The sequence below is a fragment of the Lissotriton helveticus genome, chromosome 7 (assembly GCF_964261635.1).
Source record: "Lissotriton helveticus chromosome 7, aLisHel1.1, whole genome shotgun sequence".
Lineage (NCBI taxonomy): Eukaryota > Metazoa > Chordata > Amphibia > Caudata > Salamandridae > Lissotriton > Lissotriton helveticus.
In genome coordinates, this window is record NC_136068.1 from 311,616,324 (window position 1) to 311,633,092 (window position 16,769).

The 16,769-nt window shown below is 50.5% G+C and overlaps 1 protein-coding gene across 2 annotated transcripts in view; it reads right to left on the reverse strand.

Moving 5' to 3' along the window:
* The window catches only part of KIAA1755 (KIAA1755 ortholog), a 525,057-nt gene that overhangs the window by 49,297 nt on the left and 458,991 nt on the right, over nucleotides 1–16,769 (reverse strand). The gene's annotated exons all lie outside the window — the stretch shown is intronic.

The window sequence follows — 16,769 nt, forward strand, 5'->3', positions numbered from 1 at the left end:
TGGGACATAGATCTCTGTCTGCTTAGAGCATCTGTATAACACACGGAACACAGGGGGTCTAGCAGCCAAATTGAGAGGCTACACTGTCGATACTGAGTCAGCAAGATCTCAAAATATCTTTATCGCACACACATAACGTATTAATAAGGATAAAGGAGGAAAAGGCTAACACTACATGCATAGAGGAGACCGGTGCATCATCGATTATTCGTAAATGGCTGATTAATCCACAACAGATTGTAAAGGGTTTCCATCAAATTAGACTCAATGATCAGTCCTATCATTTGGCCAAACCCATGTGCAAATGAGGCTGGTCCCCTGATCGGTGGGACAATCAGCTCCGCACCTTATTTTTGTATCAGGATTTGGTCCACCAAATACACAAACCGTCCATGATGACTGATCTTTTGATGGTAAAGTAAAAAGAAATAGTGCAACGAACAAGAAAGTGATTTAAAAAAGGATGGAATGTCCTCCTTCTAAATACTTTATTCTGCGGACAAGACACGCTTCCTAATTAAAAAAATATATAGAGCAGTGCAAGAAAAGACAGTAACAAATATCTGTCTATATAAGGGCCAACATGTTTCTGCCTAACGGGTATTTAATCCCTTGGCATTCGTCAGGGCCTCTGCTCGTATAATAGTTGCACTCCTAATAGTGGAATATAAAAATCACCAGCATCACCAGAACAAATTATAATAAAACTGGTTAGAAACGGTACAACCTGTAACAACCATGGACATTAACCCTCCGATTCACAATGGTTACTGTGAATTCTGTGAAGGAAAACGTTACATCATTAGTACTGTATTCGATGCATCAGTTTCATGTGCATAGTGTGTCACCAAGCCAACCAATAATGTGTATCAAAAAATTTATTTTTATGCTTACCCTTTATGGTAGGGTAATAGACCTCACCTCACCTGGACACTGCTCAGGTACTACGAGGCCCCGCACTACATAGATATAGGGAAAACAAAGGAATGTGGCAAAATACTGTCAAGAATTTTTTTTCAAGCTTTATACCCTGCCTATAATCATTCCTATAGCCAAATGCCCTATATCTAGAGGCAAAACATGTGAGGTAGGTCAACACCCCAAACTAAGTGTACCAAGCCTCAAACTTGACCCAGAAACTCGACTAAGACACCAAACTTTAAGGAAGATTAAAAACTCCTTTAGCTGCTTATTCAGGAGTTTTTTAACATCCTGATCTTAAAAAACTGTGATTTATTAAAGTTTACAACATAATATAGCTAAAGGTATTCTGTGGTAGCTGCTCACCTTTCCGTCGGTTACTCAAGCTCCCATCTGAGACTTAGGGGAGGCACCGATCTGTAGGTGATGCTAGTATAAGTAGTCTAGTGAGGGTTTGTTGGTGAAGTATCCCTCCACCTGTCATATGTATACTAGATAGTGGCAAACTTATCATGTGTCCCTTCAATTGATAAATGTTAATGACAAGGACCCTTTTATCACATATTTATTGTGAATTAAGCCTCGATGGTCTTATTTTCATAAGAAAACTAAGCGCACTACTTTATGCTCGAAATATCGCGAGAGGACGCGCTAAGAACTACCCTGTGATGTCATATCGGCCATCTTTGTAGTTCCTAACACTATAATCTGATAATCATTGGAAGACGATTCTTCCTCACGTGTATATGTTGTTACAATGCCCCAGTGTTATGAGTAAATGCCTATTTTTGTACAAAATAGGCCTAGTTAAGCTTATTGTGTTAGGAACAAGAGCGCACTACTCAGCGCTCGAAATCGCGCGAGAAGACGCGCTCAGGACTACGCGATGACATCATATCGGCCATCTTTGTAGTTCTGAAGGCTCCAACCTGTTTATCATGGAACCAGCATTGTCCATATGTTGTTTAAAAGTACCAGGTGGGAGTGTCTTGGTTCTCATCCATTTAAACAGGTTACTAATACCTCTAATTCACACTTGATAATTCGCTTTACATAGAGAAACCCTGCGCACTATTTGGCGCTCAAAGGAACGCCAGAAGACGCAATCCAAACTACCCAATGATGTCATTGTGGACATCCTTGTAGTGCGATGACTGCAGCCTATTGGTCCATCGTATTTCAATGTTATTATGGGGACACAAGTGCTCTAAGCAGGTGCCATAAGTAGCCTCAGAGTGTATTCAAAGGGCATAACTATGCAGATGCTCAATAATCTTACAATGTGGGAACCATCCTGATGTTTTTACATAGCTATATGTCACCCTCCAGTGTAGGTCATCAGAAAACTCCCATAATCATACCTATATGTGATAGTATGAGAAGAGTATGAGAAGAATATGAGCAAAGTAATTCAGGCATGAATCAATATGTACAACATTTATACATCCTATAGACACACCCTATTACAGTCAGTATATCCCAGTTATTGCTCATTAGTGCCAAGGCTACAAGGAGGTCCAAGGAATATCATCATTTAATCCTCCTGTGTCAGTCTGAAGTTTATAAATCCATTTTTGCTCTTTTCTAAAAAGGTAACCCGACACATCACTTGTGTGGCTGTGTATGTATGGCTTCTCCAGGACAGTCCATTGGAAGTCCGCTTCTAGATGTGCACGCTCCAGGAAATGTCTCGTAAGTTTAGTGTTGTTTTTCTTACAACGAAAAGAATTCTTGTGTTCCAACATCCTGGTGCGGACTTTGCGGGTCGTCATACCCACATATCGTGTGGAGCACGGACATGTCAGCATATAAATCAGATTGGTACTATTGCAATTACTGTAGTTGCTCAGCAACCAAGGTCTCGTAGTGCCTATATCTATCTCCTTCATGTGTTTGGTCTGGGGGTAGACTGAACAAGTGCCGCAAGGGTGGTGCCCAACAGCTGGTGGGAGGTTCCACAGTGTTTCACCAAGTTTTCTAGGGAACTCTTTTGGGCGTGTGTGAACAAGTCGATCCCGAATGCTGCTGGCCCTTTTGAACGCAAACAAGGGTTGTACGATTTTCTCTCTCCCATGGTTCAGAAGGCGCCAGTGTCTTTTGACAATCTTCTGGATGGCATTGCTTCTAGTGTTGAAGGTGCTCACGAAAGTGAGTCTAGTCAGAGGTGGTTTAGGGATTGGAGCTTCCAGGAGAGCCTCCCTATTGTTGTTAACCGCTCTCTTTTTAGATCTTTTTATGAGTGAATTTGGATAGTGTCTCTCCCGTAATTGTCCACAGAGATTCCTAGCATGCACCTCAAAGTCCTCTCTATTGAAGCAGTTCCTGCGAACCCGTAGGAACTGGCCATATGGTAGATTCTGGCGCAGGGACTTCGGGTGGTAACTCTCGTAAAGGAGGAGTGAGTTCCGCGCCATAGGTTTCTTATACAGTTCACTCTGCAATCCTGCAGTGGTGTCATAGATCGACAGACCTGGTACTTTTAAACAACATATGGACAATGCTGGTTCCATGATAAACAGGTTGGAGCCTTCAGAACTACAAAGATGGCCGATATGATGTCATCGCGTAGTCCTGAGTGCGTCTTCTCGCGCGATTTCGAGCGCTGAGTAGTGCGCTCATGTTCCTAACACAATAAGCTTAACTAGGGGGCGTGGCTTGGCAAGCCACGATGGCGGCTGTGTCCTGCTGAGGCTCCGCGATCGGGCTAGCATCTTGCCCATTTCCTATGATCGCTGGGAGCCTCAGCCTACCAACAACCACTCCAAAGAGGCTTACCTGCAGTGGGGCATCCTCTACCTTCGTCGCGGGAGCTGCGGACGGACGATAGCCACTGACCCGTCCCTCTCCGAACCCGGAGCCGAGCGCCCAAGATGGCGGGCGCGGCTCCTTCTGCTTGCCGGGGGCACCTCTGAATCCCTGTCCCCGAGGCGGCGACCCTCGCCGAAACGGACTGTTGCCGGCTCCGGTGCCCCGGCGAGGAGTGCAGCAGCCGGATCTCGGACTTTCGGTCCGGAGCTACTATTTGCGGAGTCAGTCGGCGCACAAGATGGCGGCCGCTATCATGAAGTAACGCAGCACCGGCGCCTCTCCACGACCAGGCGCCTGCTTCTCGCACTGCCCAGCTCACCGTCGCGGACCGCGGAGCACCAGCGGAGGTCCCGCCTGTGTGGCGCTGAGCCCTTCGGGCGACCACGATCCCTCCTGAAGGCGGTAGGTGTAGGCCCCCCCCCTCCCCCTCCTCCCGTGGGCCGCAGCGCCGGCGACCCGGCGGCCCCCTATCCCCTCTGGGGCTCGCCGAGGGGTCGCGGATCGCATCGGCCCCTGCTGGGGGGGGGGCTGGAACACCTCTGACTCATCGTGTGGCCCAGTGGACCCGGGTGCCTGACCCTAAGATGGCGCCCATAGAGATCGGGGCGCCGTGATCGACGTGGGATCCACCCTGGAGGCACGGTGCTCTTCTGGCCGTGAGGCGGCAGCACGCCACACCGTGGACACTCATCGGCCCGAGAACCCCCCCTGAGCCCTGGTCGCCTGCTCCTTGGCCCCCGGGGTTGCCTGGGGGACGGCGCCGCGCGCCGGGGAGGAGGGGGCACAGGATCCGGCCATACTAAGGACGCCCGGTCTCCGAGGGACGTCTGGACTGTGGTGGCAGTGCCATCCTACTGTGCATCTCCTGACACCTGAACTGACACCTGAACTGTCTCCCCCTGCAGCCACGAGCTACTAAGGGCGCCCTGACCTGACGTGGGCCCCCTAGGAGGAGGGCGGTACCCGCCCCCGGGACCGCAAAAGACTGGGCGTTCAACCTGCGCTGAGCTACTACCTACCTGGGCGTGCAGGCGGGAGGCGGCCTGCTGAACGCACGATACACAGGAGCCGGGGCCCCCCCCCCATCTTTGACCGCGCTCATGGGGAAAACAAATGCCTCGAAGTGCACGGCGGTCCCCGAGACGGCCCCCGAGAGGATGCCACAGACAAGAACATGGACGCAAGCCCATGCGTCGCAAACCGACCCTACACTGTCGGCGAAGTTGGATCAGGTATTGGCAGCAATCGAATTGTCCCGCCTCTCGATGGAGGAGAGATTGGGCGCCCTGACGATGGACATTAGTCTAATCCGCGACGACCACCGCAAGTTGGCGGATAGAGTGAAGGAGGGAGAACGGATCGTGACCGAGCTACAGCCTGCGGTGAAAACACAGGAAGCGGAACTGAAGGAGGTCCTACACCGCGTGGCGGCCCTCGAGGAACGCACAGTGGACTTAGAAGGGCGCTCAAGAAGATGTAACATTCGCGTCCTAGGTCTACCGGAAGGGATTGAGAACTCGGACCCTCTGACGTACATGGAATCCTGGACCAAATCTTTCACACCGGTGGCGGACAGGTCGGCATACTTCTCCATTGAGAGAGCCCACAGGGTCCCGGCCCGGGCACCTAAACCGGGCCTTCCTCCGCGACCCATGTTGGCTAAATTCTTGTACTTCCGAGACCGCGACACGGTGCTCCGTGCGGCCCGGACGGCGGGCCCCCTACAAGTGGAGGACCTGCATGTTATGGTGTTCCCGGACTATGCCCGAGAAGTCCAGCACCAGCGCTCCACCTACCTTGATGTCAAGAGACGCCTCCGCGCAAATGATCTTCAATACTCCCTGCTGCTCCCGGCCTGCCTGAAAGTGTTGCACAAAGGGAAAGCCCTCTTTTTCAATACGGCGGAGGAAGCGCAGGATTGGACTGAGTTTCACTGCCCAATAATCCCTAATCCTGGACCCCAGAGAGCACGCAACAACGACTTTCGACGCTCCAGACGACGAGGTGCGAGCCGTGCTCGATCGGGCCGCCCCAGAGGCCGGGAGTCACCCCCGCGGGCTCACCGACCTCGCACAAATCATGCAGGAGCGACGAGATGCCTTAAAAGCGGTGACCGGACTGCACACGTCGCCCACGGCATCGGATCTGGAAGGTCAACCGCACCTGTTCACCCCTGAGAAGGACCGGGACAGTGACGGAACGATGTCGGGGATTGGACCAATCTCCTCCCCCCTTGTAGCGGTGCACGCATCGGAAGCTACCCTGGCCAGCCAACCTGGCACCTCTTCATGATGAAAGGACTACCTACTGTCATATCCTTCTCATGGTGTTCTATTGTGTTGCGCGACGTCTAGGAGCCTAGACTGCCTTGTCATATGCTTGTAAGTGCTGGCGAGCGATAGACGTTTCTCCTGCAAGAGCCCGACCCGCGCACAAGCCCAGCAGCGACACACGCTGTCACCCCCGCAGTTATTCGTTGTATTTCTCCCCTAGTGGGACACTAGTTTGGATATGCCACCTCCGGTGAGATATCCCCAGTATTGGGACTGTTTCCCACCTAAAGTTCTGTTTCTTGTTACTCCCCTTAGTCCCTCCCCCATGACTGTGGAAGCTCGGCGCATAGGAACACACGTGACACATACACACTGGCGGCCGTCGGGGGCTGCAGGGGGTTCCCTCTCCCACTCACAACACCCTAAGAATGGCAGTTTCATGCTCAGACATTAATGTCCTTACACTGAATGTACGAGGCCTACACACACCCAGCAAACGCTACTCTGTTTACTCATATATTAGGCGCATGTCAGCCAATATTGCGTTTCTACAGGAGACACACATTAACACCACCGAACTCACTCGCTTGCAGGTCAAATGGCGAGGGATCCTCTGCGCCACACACTATTCGGCGTTTGCGCGCGGCACGTTAATCTGGGTCAGGCCTGGCACTCCCTTCCGGGAGCTTCGACGGGTGGTAGATAGAGAGGGCAGGTATGCGCTTTTAGAAGGGATACTTGATGGCCAAGGTGTACTCCTTGGCAGCATATACGCCCCCAACACAGATCAGGACAAATTCTGGGACCACCTTACGGGCGTTTTGGCCCAGTTCACTACAGTTCCGTGGGTACTGGGAGGTGACTTTAATTGCACGCTGGACCCCACCCTGGATCGCTCACATCCTCCCCCCACACACTCCCCGGCCCCCCGGCAGGCAGACCTCTTCAGGGCATGGACCACGCACTGGGCGCTCACCGACGCATGGCGACACCTACACCCACTGGCTCGCGTTTACTCCTTCCACTCGATCCCACATAACCTCAGGGTCCGCCTGGACCGTTTCCTCTGCTCTACACCGATCCTCCCTAAGATCGCATCTACAGACTACTTGGGTCGGATCCTCTCGGATCATGATGCCCACATCATTCGGTTGAACTGGCGCCCCCCGCACCCGCCAGTCCCCACCTGGCGCCTCCCTAGAGACTGCCTCTCGGACCCAGTATTCAGAGACGCACACAAGACCAGCATCCAAGACTACTTTACACACAACACAGGCACGGCATCGTCGGTACTGGTGGAATGGGACGCTTTTAAAGTGGTGGCAAGGGGCGAATGCATCAAACAGGTAGTCGGGGTCTGTCGCACCTTGGACCGGATGCTCCAAACCTCAGAGCAAACTCTGGCCGCACTCACTACACAGTCTGACGACTCAGAGGAGCACGCCATGCTCACGGCCAAGGCTAAGACGGAGTATCAGACTGCCTGCGCTGACCTCCGAAAATACAATTTTAGGTCTTACGCCTCTAGGGTGCATAAGGACAGGGACAAAACTGGAGCGCTACTGGCTTGGATGGCGAGGCAGGATACCGAAATCAAGCCGATCACGGATATTGTCAACCCGGACGGCGTGCTGGTGCGCTCACAAGCCGAGATCCTCTTAGCGTTCCAACGACACTATACACGAGTGTACGGGACTCCGACCCACTGTTCCCCATTTTCTGTGGATAGTTTTTTACGCCCACTGACGCTACCTACAATATCGGATGTGGACAAGCGCACCCTTGACACCAAGATCAAACCCTCTGACATTGCCCAGGCGATTCGTGCCATGTCCCGGAATAAAGCGCCAGGACTGGACGGCTTCCCGCTGGAATACTACTCGACATTCTCTCCCCTAGTGGTCCCCCATCTGTCAAGGGTGTTTGGGGCATCCCTCCATCTGGGGAGGTTACCCCAGTCACTGCGGGAATCCGTGATTGTCACCTTTCCCAAGCCCCACAGAGATCCACTCCACATGGGATCGTACCGCCCCATCACGCTCCTATCGGCCGACTGTAAAATCCTGGGGAAAATTCTAGCTGACCGTTATGCACAGGTCATACGCCCGCTGGTCCACCCCGACCAATGCGGCTTTGTTCCGGGGAGGAACACCTCCCAGAACCTTCGCCGAGTCTTCCATGTACAAGATCAGGTGCGTGGCAGATTTCCCCGCGCCGCCTGCCTCATTATGGACCCGGAGAAGGCATTTGACACCCTCGCCTGGCCCTATCTCTTCTCGGTCTTGCAACGCCTCAATATTGGCCCGACACTTATAGCATACACACGCCTCTTGTATACCGATTTGACCACGCGGGTCCGTATCGGGAAACGTATATCACCAGCGTTCGAGGTTCGGCGAGGCACGCGACAGGGGTGTCCCCTGTCGCCTCTCTTATTCGCACTGGCAGTAGAGCCGCTGGCGGTTCGGCTGCGCCTGGAAGGTGCGGAATGGGGCATCCCACTTGCGGACAGCACGCATTGCGTCTCCATGTATGCGGATGATCTCCTCATATACGTCCGTGACATCGAAACGGACTTGACCCCTATAGGGGCGACACTAGAGGAATTTGCGGTTGCCTCGGGACTACAGGTGAACTGGGATAAATCCACAGTCTACCCCTTACACCCGAGCCTGCCCCCCCGGGAAGTCGAGCTCGGAGCGCATAAACTCTCATGGTCCGCGGAAGCCCCCGATACCTTGGTGTTCACCTGTACCATTCCCCAGCTGACCTCTTCGCAGGGAATCACTGCAGAGCACTTGCCAGTCTGCGCCCGGCGGTTGCCTTCTGGAATAAACTCCCACTAGCCCCAATAGGTCGGATTGCACTGGCTAAAATGATAATGCTTCCCCGACTCCTATACCACTTCACGAATTTACCAGTGGTGCCTCCCAGATCTTTTTTCCGTGACGTTGACTCCCTCCTAGGGATCCTTATCTGGGGCGAAGGCCGACACAGGGTCGCCCTAAAAACCCTCCAACTTCCCACGATGCTGGGAGGGCTCGGAGCTCCGTCCTTCGAGTCATACTTCCTTGCAGCACAGCTCCAGTGGCTGTCGTACTGGACGGCGGACCGTTACCATCAGGAAACTGTCACCTCGACCGGCAGAATCGCGACCCCGGAACTCACCCGTCTACTGCTCCCGGGCACCAAGCCACGGCGCACATACCCCCTCCAAGTGGCGATAGCGCGCCGGTGCATGATGCGGATCCACCGAATGTCCCCCAATAGACCTCCGTACTCTCCGCTCTTACCACTGATAGGCAGCCCCAGGCAAGACTCCTACTTCACGGCTCCGTGCTTCGCTGAATGGTCGCTCTGTGGCATCACGGATCTGGAGTCGCTCTTTGAGGAAGGCCAGATAAAAACACTTGACCGCCTGACCGCTGAATACGGGCTCCCCCCGGGCCAATTCCTCAGATATCGACAGCTGATTGATGGATACCGACCCCATTTTAACCTTCGTACGGGTGAGCCAGACACGCATCCAGTAATACACACTATCCTACGTATGGGGGGGGGGCGCCACTTAGTCACCTGGTTGTATAAATCCATCCGAGAACTCTCACACGCTCCCCTGACGACCTTGCGAACTACGTGGGAGGAGGACATAGGCCGCGCGCTACATGACTCTGAGTGGACTAAGGCGCTGGAAGCCCCCAAACGCGTCTCTAGGAACGCCCGCTTCAAGAACATCCAATACTATATCCTACACAGGGCGTACCTCACCCCAGCGCGCTTACAGAAATTCTATCCCTCCACGCCATTTCTATGCCCCAGATGCTGCGCCCCTGCCGCGGATTTTCGCCACATGTTTTGGAGCTGCCCCGACCTTCATTCCTTTTGGCGGGCGGTACACGACACCCTGTCGGAACTGACAGGCCTCACCACATTATCCACCTGGGAGTCTAGCGCACTAGGCATCTTTCATGTCCCTAAACGAGTCCCAGTGCATAGACGCTTCGTGTCCTTAGCGCTCCTGTTAGCGAACAGATGCATAGCCATGCGCTGGCGATCCCCGGAGGGTCCCCCTATAGCAGCCTGGACGGGGCGGTCGGTAAATGGGTGGCGGCGGAAGAGGATGCTCTTAGAGAGGAAGAAGCCAGGGGCGCGCGTAAATTTCCCATATCCATGGAATGGGCCATGCTCCTCCACAGCTTCCGACAGTCCACAAGTGTAAGTGTTCCGCCTACCCCTTCCCCTCCCCTCCCAGCCCGAGAAGACCAATAGCATCTACCCGATGTCTCCCCCCCTCCCCCAGAGCAGGCTCCTGATTGCCTACTCACCCCTCTGGACTGCAGGCTGCTTAACAGCTAAAGGAGTTTTTAATCTTCCTTAAAGTTTGGTGTCTTAGTCGAGATTCTGGGTCAAGTTTGAGGCTTGGTACACTTAGTTTGGGGTGTTGACCTACCTCACATGTTTTGCCTCTAGATATAGGGCATTTGGCTATAGGAATGATTATAGGCAGGGTATAAAGCTTGAAAAAAAATTCTTGACAGTATTTTGCCACATTCCTTTGTTTTCCCTATATCTATGTAGTGCGGGGCCTCGTAGTACCTGAGCAGTGTCCAGGTGAGGTGAGGTCTATTGCCCTACCATAAAGGGTAAGCATAAAAATTAATTTTTTGATACACAACATTGGTTGGCTTGGTGACACACTATGCACATGAAACTGATGCATCGAATACAGTACTAATGATGTAAAGTTTTCCTTCACAGAATTCACAGTAACCATTGTGAATCGGAGGGTTAATGTCCATGGTTGTTACAGGTTGTACCGTTTCTAACCAGTTTTATTATAATTTGTTCTGGTGATGGTGGTGATTTTTATATTCCACTATTAGGAGTGCAACTATTATACGAGCAGAGGCCCTGACGAATGCCAAGGGATTAAATACCCGTTAGGCAGAAACATGTTGGCCCTTATATAGACAGATATTTGTTACTGTCTTTTCTTGCACTGTTCTATATATTTTTTTAATTAGGAGGCGTGTCTTGTCCGCAGAATAAAGTATTTAGAAGGAGGACATTCCATCCTATTTTAAATCACTTTCTTGTTCGTTGCACTATTTCTTTTTACTTTACCATCAAAAGATCAGTCATCATGGACGGTTTGTGTATTTGGTGGACCAAATCCTGATACAACAATAAGGTGCGGAGCTGAGTGTCCCACTGATCAGGGGACCAGCCTCATTTGCACATGGGTTTGGCCAAATGATAGGACTGATCATTGAGTCTAATTTGATGGAAACCCTTTACAATCTGTTGTGGATTAATCAGCCATTTACGAATAATCGATGATGCACCGGTCTCCTCTATGCATGTAGTGTTAGCCTTTTTCCTCCTTTATCCTTATTAATACGTTATGTGTGTGCGATAAAGATATTTTGAGATCTTGCTGACTCAGTATCGACAGTGTAGCCTCTCAATTTGGCTGCTAGACCCCCTGTGTTTCGTGTGTTATACATTCAGTTGTTGCTGGGGATAAAATCAGGTGTGGGTCTTTAAAAAGTATATCCCTTGGTCCCTATTTTAAATGGTTTTGTTTAATCTGCTTAGAGCATCTGCTATGACGTTGTCCTTGCCTGGGACATACTCCGCTTTTAACGTGATACTGTGGAGCACAAGCCAGTTCCAGATTTTCTGCGATTCGCGAGATAGTGTGAGCGAACGCGTTCCTCCCTGCTTGTTCAAGTAGTGCATCGTCGTAGTGTTGTCGGACCTGACGAGCACTGGGGAGTTCTTGATGCGCTGTAGGAAAGCCTGCAGAGCTAGAAAAACTGCCCTCAGCTCTAGGAGGTTGATATGGAGCTGCTTTTCCTGGTCCGTCCATTTGCCGCTGATCTGCAATTCCTGGAGGACCGCTCCCCATCCCTCTAGAGAGGCGTCCGTTGTTACCACATGTGGGGCTGCAGGAAGCAGGAATGGTAGCCCTTGTGAGACGTTCTTGAGCGACCTCCACCAGAGTAAGGCCTTGGTCATTTGTTGAGTTATCACAATGCGATCCTCGAAAGAACCTGTGCTTTGAGTCCATTGCCTGGTCAAGGCCTCCTGCAGTGGGCGCATTCTGAGCCGACAGTGGGGAATAAGCAGGATACACGAGGACATCATCCCCAAGAGGGACTTGAAAGTTCGGACCAGTAAAGTTTTCTTCGAGGCTACTGCGGTGGCCAGAGTGATAAGCTTGTGCTTTCTCTCCTGAGATGGGAATGCTTTTGAACATTCCGTATCCAATGTCGCCCCGAGAAAGGTAAGAACTCGGGAGGGCTGTAGAGTAGACTTCTCGTGATTGAGCGTCAGGCCCAGGTGCTGGAAAAGATTGAGACAGGCGCTGCAGGACTTGGCTGCGCCTTTCATAGATGGTGCTTTCACCAGCCAGTCGTCCAGATATGGGAAGACCTGGTGTCCATGCTGTCGTAGGAAAGCCGCCACTGGAGAGAGGCACTTGGTGAATATCCGAGGTGTCGACTTGAGGCCAAATGGGAGGACACAGAATTGATAGTGTTGACCCGCCACTGCGAATCTGAGGAATTTCCTGTGGCCTTTGTGAATAGGGATGTGGTAATATGCGTCTTGCAGATCTAAAGACGTCATAAAGTCCCCTTCCTCTAGTAACCCCAAAATCTCCTGGATCGTAACCATGCGGAACGATTGACTTTTCAAGAATGCGTTGAGTGCCCTGAGATCTAAGATGGGCCTCCATTTCTTCCCTTTCTTTTGTATCAGAAAGAAGCGGGAATAAAATCCCTCTCCTCTGTGAGCTGATGGTACTCACTCTATTGCTCCTTTCTTCAACATAGAAGAGACCTCTTGAAGGAGTAATCGTAAATTCCTGTGTTGCATTTTGCGAGGAGGAGTTGTCGGGGGAATTGATTTGAATTCCAACGAATGTCCGAATTGGATCAATTGGAGCACCCACCGATCTGTTGTAATTGATCTCCAATTGTCGAGGAAGTGTGTCAGTTTTCCTCCAAGTTTGAAAAAATGAGATTGTGGACGGACTGGCTGCTGGAAAAGGTCATTGGCGTCCGCCAGTGGGTTTCCTTTGGTTTTTGTCCCCTGTAGTTGGACTTTCCATACGAGGTCTGGCGACCTTGTTGCTGCTGTCCCTGTTGGTATTGCGATCGGCCTTGATTATAGGAGTATGTAGATTTGTTTTGGTAAGATCCTTTGTAAGAGGATTGACCTCTACCCCTGCTCCCTCGAAAGGACTGGCTCCTAAACTGTAGTGTGCCAAGCGCCCTTGCCGTGTCCGTATCTTTCTTGATCGTTTGTAGGGCCTCGTTGATTTTCTCCCCAAAGAGGTGTTGGCCATCGTAAGGCATGTCCAGTACCTTAGTTTGGACCTCTTGGCGAAAAGATGTAGCTTTAAGCCACCCCTGCCTTCACAAGACCGCAGCCCCTGCCAGCTGTCTGAAGCCGGTTATTGCAACATCCATCTCACAATCAATAAGTTCCGATGCTGATGTTTGGCCCTCTTTAAGGAGTGATTGAACCTCCTCTTTCACGGTGTCTGGTAGCTCCGCCAGATACGGAGCAATATCCTCCCACAATTGCCTGTTGTAGCGGCCCAGTAACGCAATGGAATTAGCTACTTTCACAGTCATGGCCGACGTGGTGGAAAAGCGTTTGCCAATACTGTCTAGTTTCCTGCCCTCCTTGTCCGGTGGAGCTGACAATGGAGATGACGGATTCCTAGAATTTTTATGTGCCGCCTGGGTAACCACAGAATCTGGCTTGGGATGACCAGTAAGGCAGGCTGGCGCTGTTGCTGGTGCCTTATACTTTTGGTCCAGCCGTGGTACCATCGCTGAGACTGAGGCTGGTGTCTGCATCAGCTGTTTTCCATGCTCCCATATGTCGTCAATGATAGGAATTGATCTGGTTGTTTTCCTAACCGGGTCTTTAAAATCATACAGGAAACAGTCTGTTTCATGAGATTCCATCGTCATATGGAATCTTTTGGCCGCTCTCTCCACTAAGTTGTGAAATCCGCCAATGTCCACTGGCGGTGAGTCTGAAGTAGTGGGCTCAGGTGTGGCAGGAGAAGGAGCGATGTAGTCCTCATCTTCTCTATGGTCAGACTGGTCATCTCGGACCTCTCCAACCTCCCGTTCTTCAACTTCCTCGTCAGAAGACGGGATATCCTGCACTGGCTCTCTTTCCTGACGGATCACTAATGGTGCTGGTCTAGGCCGTGAAGATGGCGTCGGTCCAGATGTAGCTGGATTTGTCCCCGTTGATGGAGCAGAGGTCGATTCAGGAAATCGCTGCTTGTAGTCTTGAATCAAGAACTGCAAGTCTGAAACTATAGACACTGGAAGGCATACCATTGGCGTGACTTGCATCTGGACTTGTGAACGCTCATTCTCTTCTGTAAATTCCACTTCATCCCCCTCATCATCAGTGCTTTGGCACTTCACTATTAGGTGTGAAGGACTGGTGGCCTGTTCGTATGGATCCTCGTCTGAGTCCTCATCCTGCAGTAGGCAAGTTGGGGGCAACCTTTGCACCCTACTGGGAGACGTTAAGTCTGGTGTTATTGACTTTTTTGTGCCCTTTTTTCCTAGAGGGGTTTGATGCAAACCGTCTGCTGGTGCTAATGGCCCAGTCGTCGATGGTGGGATCGTAGACGGCTGAATGGCAGCCGACGACGGAGAAATCAGCTCCGATTGCTTCCATAGTGTCGACGATGACGTCGTCGACTGTGTCGCCGTCGACTGAATATCAATCGTCGTCGTTGGCGCCTTCGTCGACGGTACGTTCGACGACGGAACCTTCGTCGACAGCACCTTCGTCGACGGTGCACTCGTTGACGGTGTCCTCGTCGTTGTCGATGTCTTCGTCGACGGCACGCTCGTCGACAAGAGTTTCTTTGTCGACGGCGTAGGCGTCGACGGTTTTGGCTTCGTCGTCGACACGGATGTCGTCGTTGACGTCGTCGACGAAATCTTTATCGTCGTCAATGGCTTTTTAATGAGGATAATCGACGAGACAGGCTTACCCGCCGTCGACGATGGAGTAGTCGTCGTCGTCGAAGAGAAGGCTGACGACGCCGTCGCCGTCGACACCGTCGACGTCGAAACATAGACTGGAGACACAGTCTTCTTCTGCGCTGAGGAAAGCGTCGACGAAGTCGTCGTCGACAACGGCGCAGGCTTCCTGAAGGCAGGAACCTCCTTGTCAGACGTTGTGGATTTTGCCTCTGAAGACTTTTTGACAGTCTTTTTAGGAGGAACGTCTGTAGGGAAGCAACTCGTGGCCTCTTCAAGGATAATTTAGAGGAAACAGAATATATCTCACCGTCCTCTGAAGACTCCAGGTTGTCTCTGGTTTTCAGCCTGTTCAACCAGAGTAATAGTCGTCCTTCTCTGTCTTTTAGAGTTTTTGTGGAGAATGTTCTACAAATTCTACATTCTTTTGGAGTATGGTCTGGATAAAGACAGTATAAGCAGGTTTCATGCTTATCATCAATATGGAGCCTCTTCTTACCACAAGAAGAGCAAGCTCTGAAGAGACCCTTCTTCTGTTGGTCAGCCATGGTAGAACTATGAAGAAAATATCCAATTTCTGTGAAGAAAAGAGTTTAAACAAGGAAACCTGAGGAGAACTCAGGTGGAGACTCCCTAGCACAACGTGTGGTAGAAAATCTGAGAGACTGAGGCTCCTGACAGGAAGGTACTAGAGGGAGGTTATAGCTGATTGGCTACTTTCTGGAGTTTGGTCCTTTTTACAAAAGGACATAGATAGGCTACTAAGGCGAGGCCCTTAGGCCTATTTTTCTCTATATATGTCTATAGGATATTGCTTTTCTATGTACCGGAGACTCCTCGACGACGGGGAATGATTCAGGCATGTGAATCTATGAAAGACACCCATAATACTGGATAAGTACATTGACTACTTCTGATTTGGACCCACTGGCATCTCTTCTTTATATTTTACTTTTTTTATTCATTCACTCCTGAAGCAGCAGGTAGGTCCACACCTATTGTGTTTTTCTGTCATACTTTATATGGCTGTGTGATTTCTGTGGGCTAGCAACATGTAAAGGAGACTCTTTTTGATAGAGGGTCCAATCCACGTATGCACCCACATAAATCAATAACATTTCCATTGACAGACCTACACATTAACATAAATATTGTGTTCACATTACCAGTGCCTCAACATCGCTGTACAGCCCGAATTGTCCACAGTTAGATTAGTAAATATATCAGTTTGCGATGGGCAAGGTCCAATTATTGCCCATTTCAAAGTAAAGTTTTAGTTGACGTGAAAGTAATGTTGTAACAGTTGTCTATATGATGCAATATATTCATGTGCATGTTACCAACGTTCACATAAGCTTTCTAATAATCATCATTCGTACAGGATGCATCTATGGCAAAGTATTTAAACAACAAACCTGTACAGTTTCATCTCTTCAAACAGGAAAGAGGTTTTCTTTTTTAATTTCTGTTCACACAGGTTCTCCATGAACTTTAGTGTATGAGAGCTTTATTTGTATCATTTTACGAATAAAGGTTATCAAATGTCTAAACTCTGTATAGAGGACAAGTATCACTCTGTATTACATGACATTTATACCCCAATGTTTCTTAGGAGGAAATCTTGAACCCAGTCTCTAGTCGCAGAAATTGTGTGCCCTGTAATTAATGTAAAAACATACTCTTGTATTCCTATAGTTTTAACACCAATGTCTCCTTGCGTCATATACATCACAGT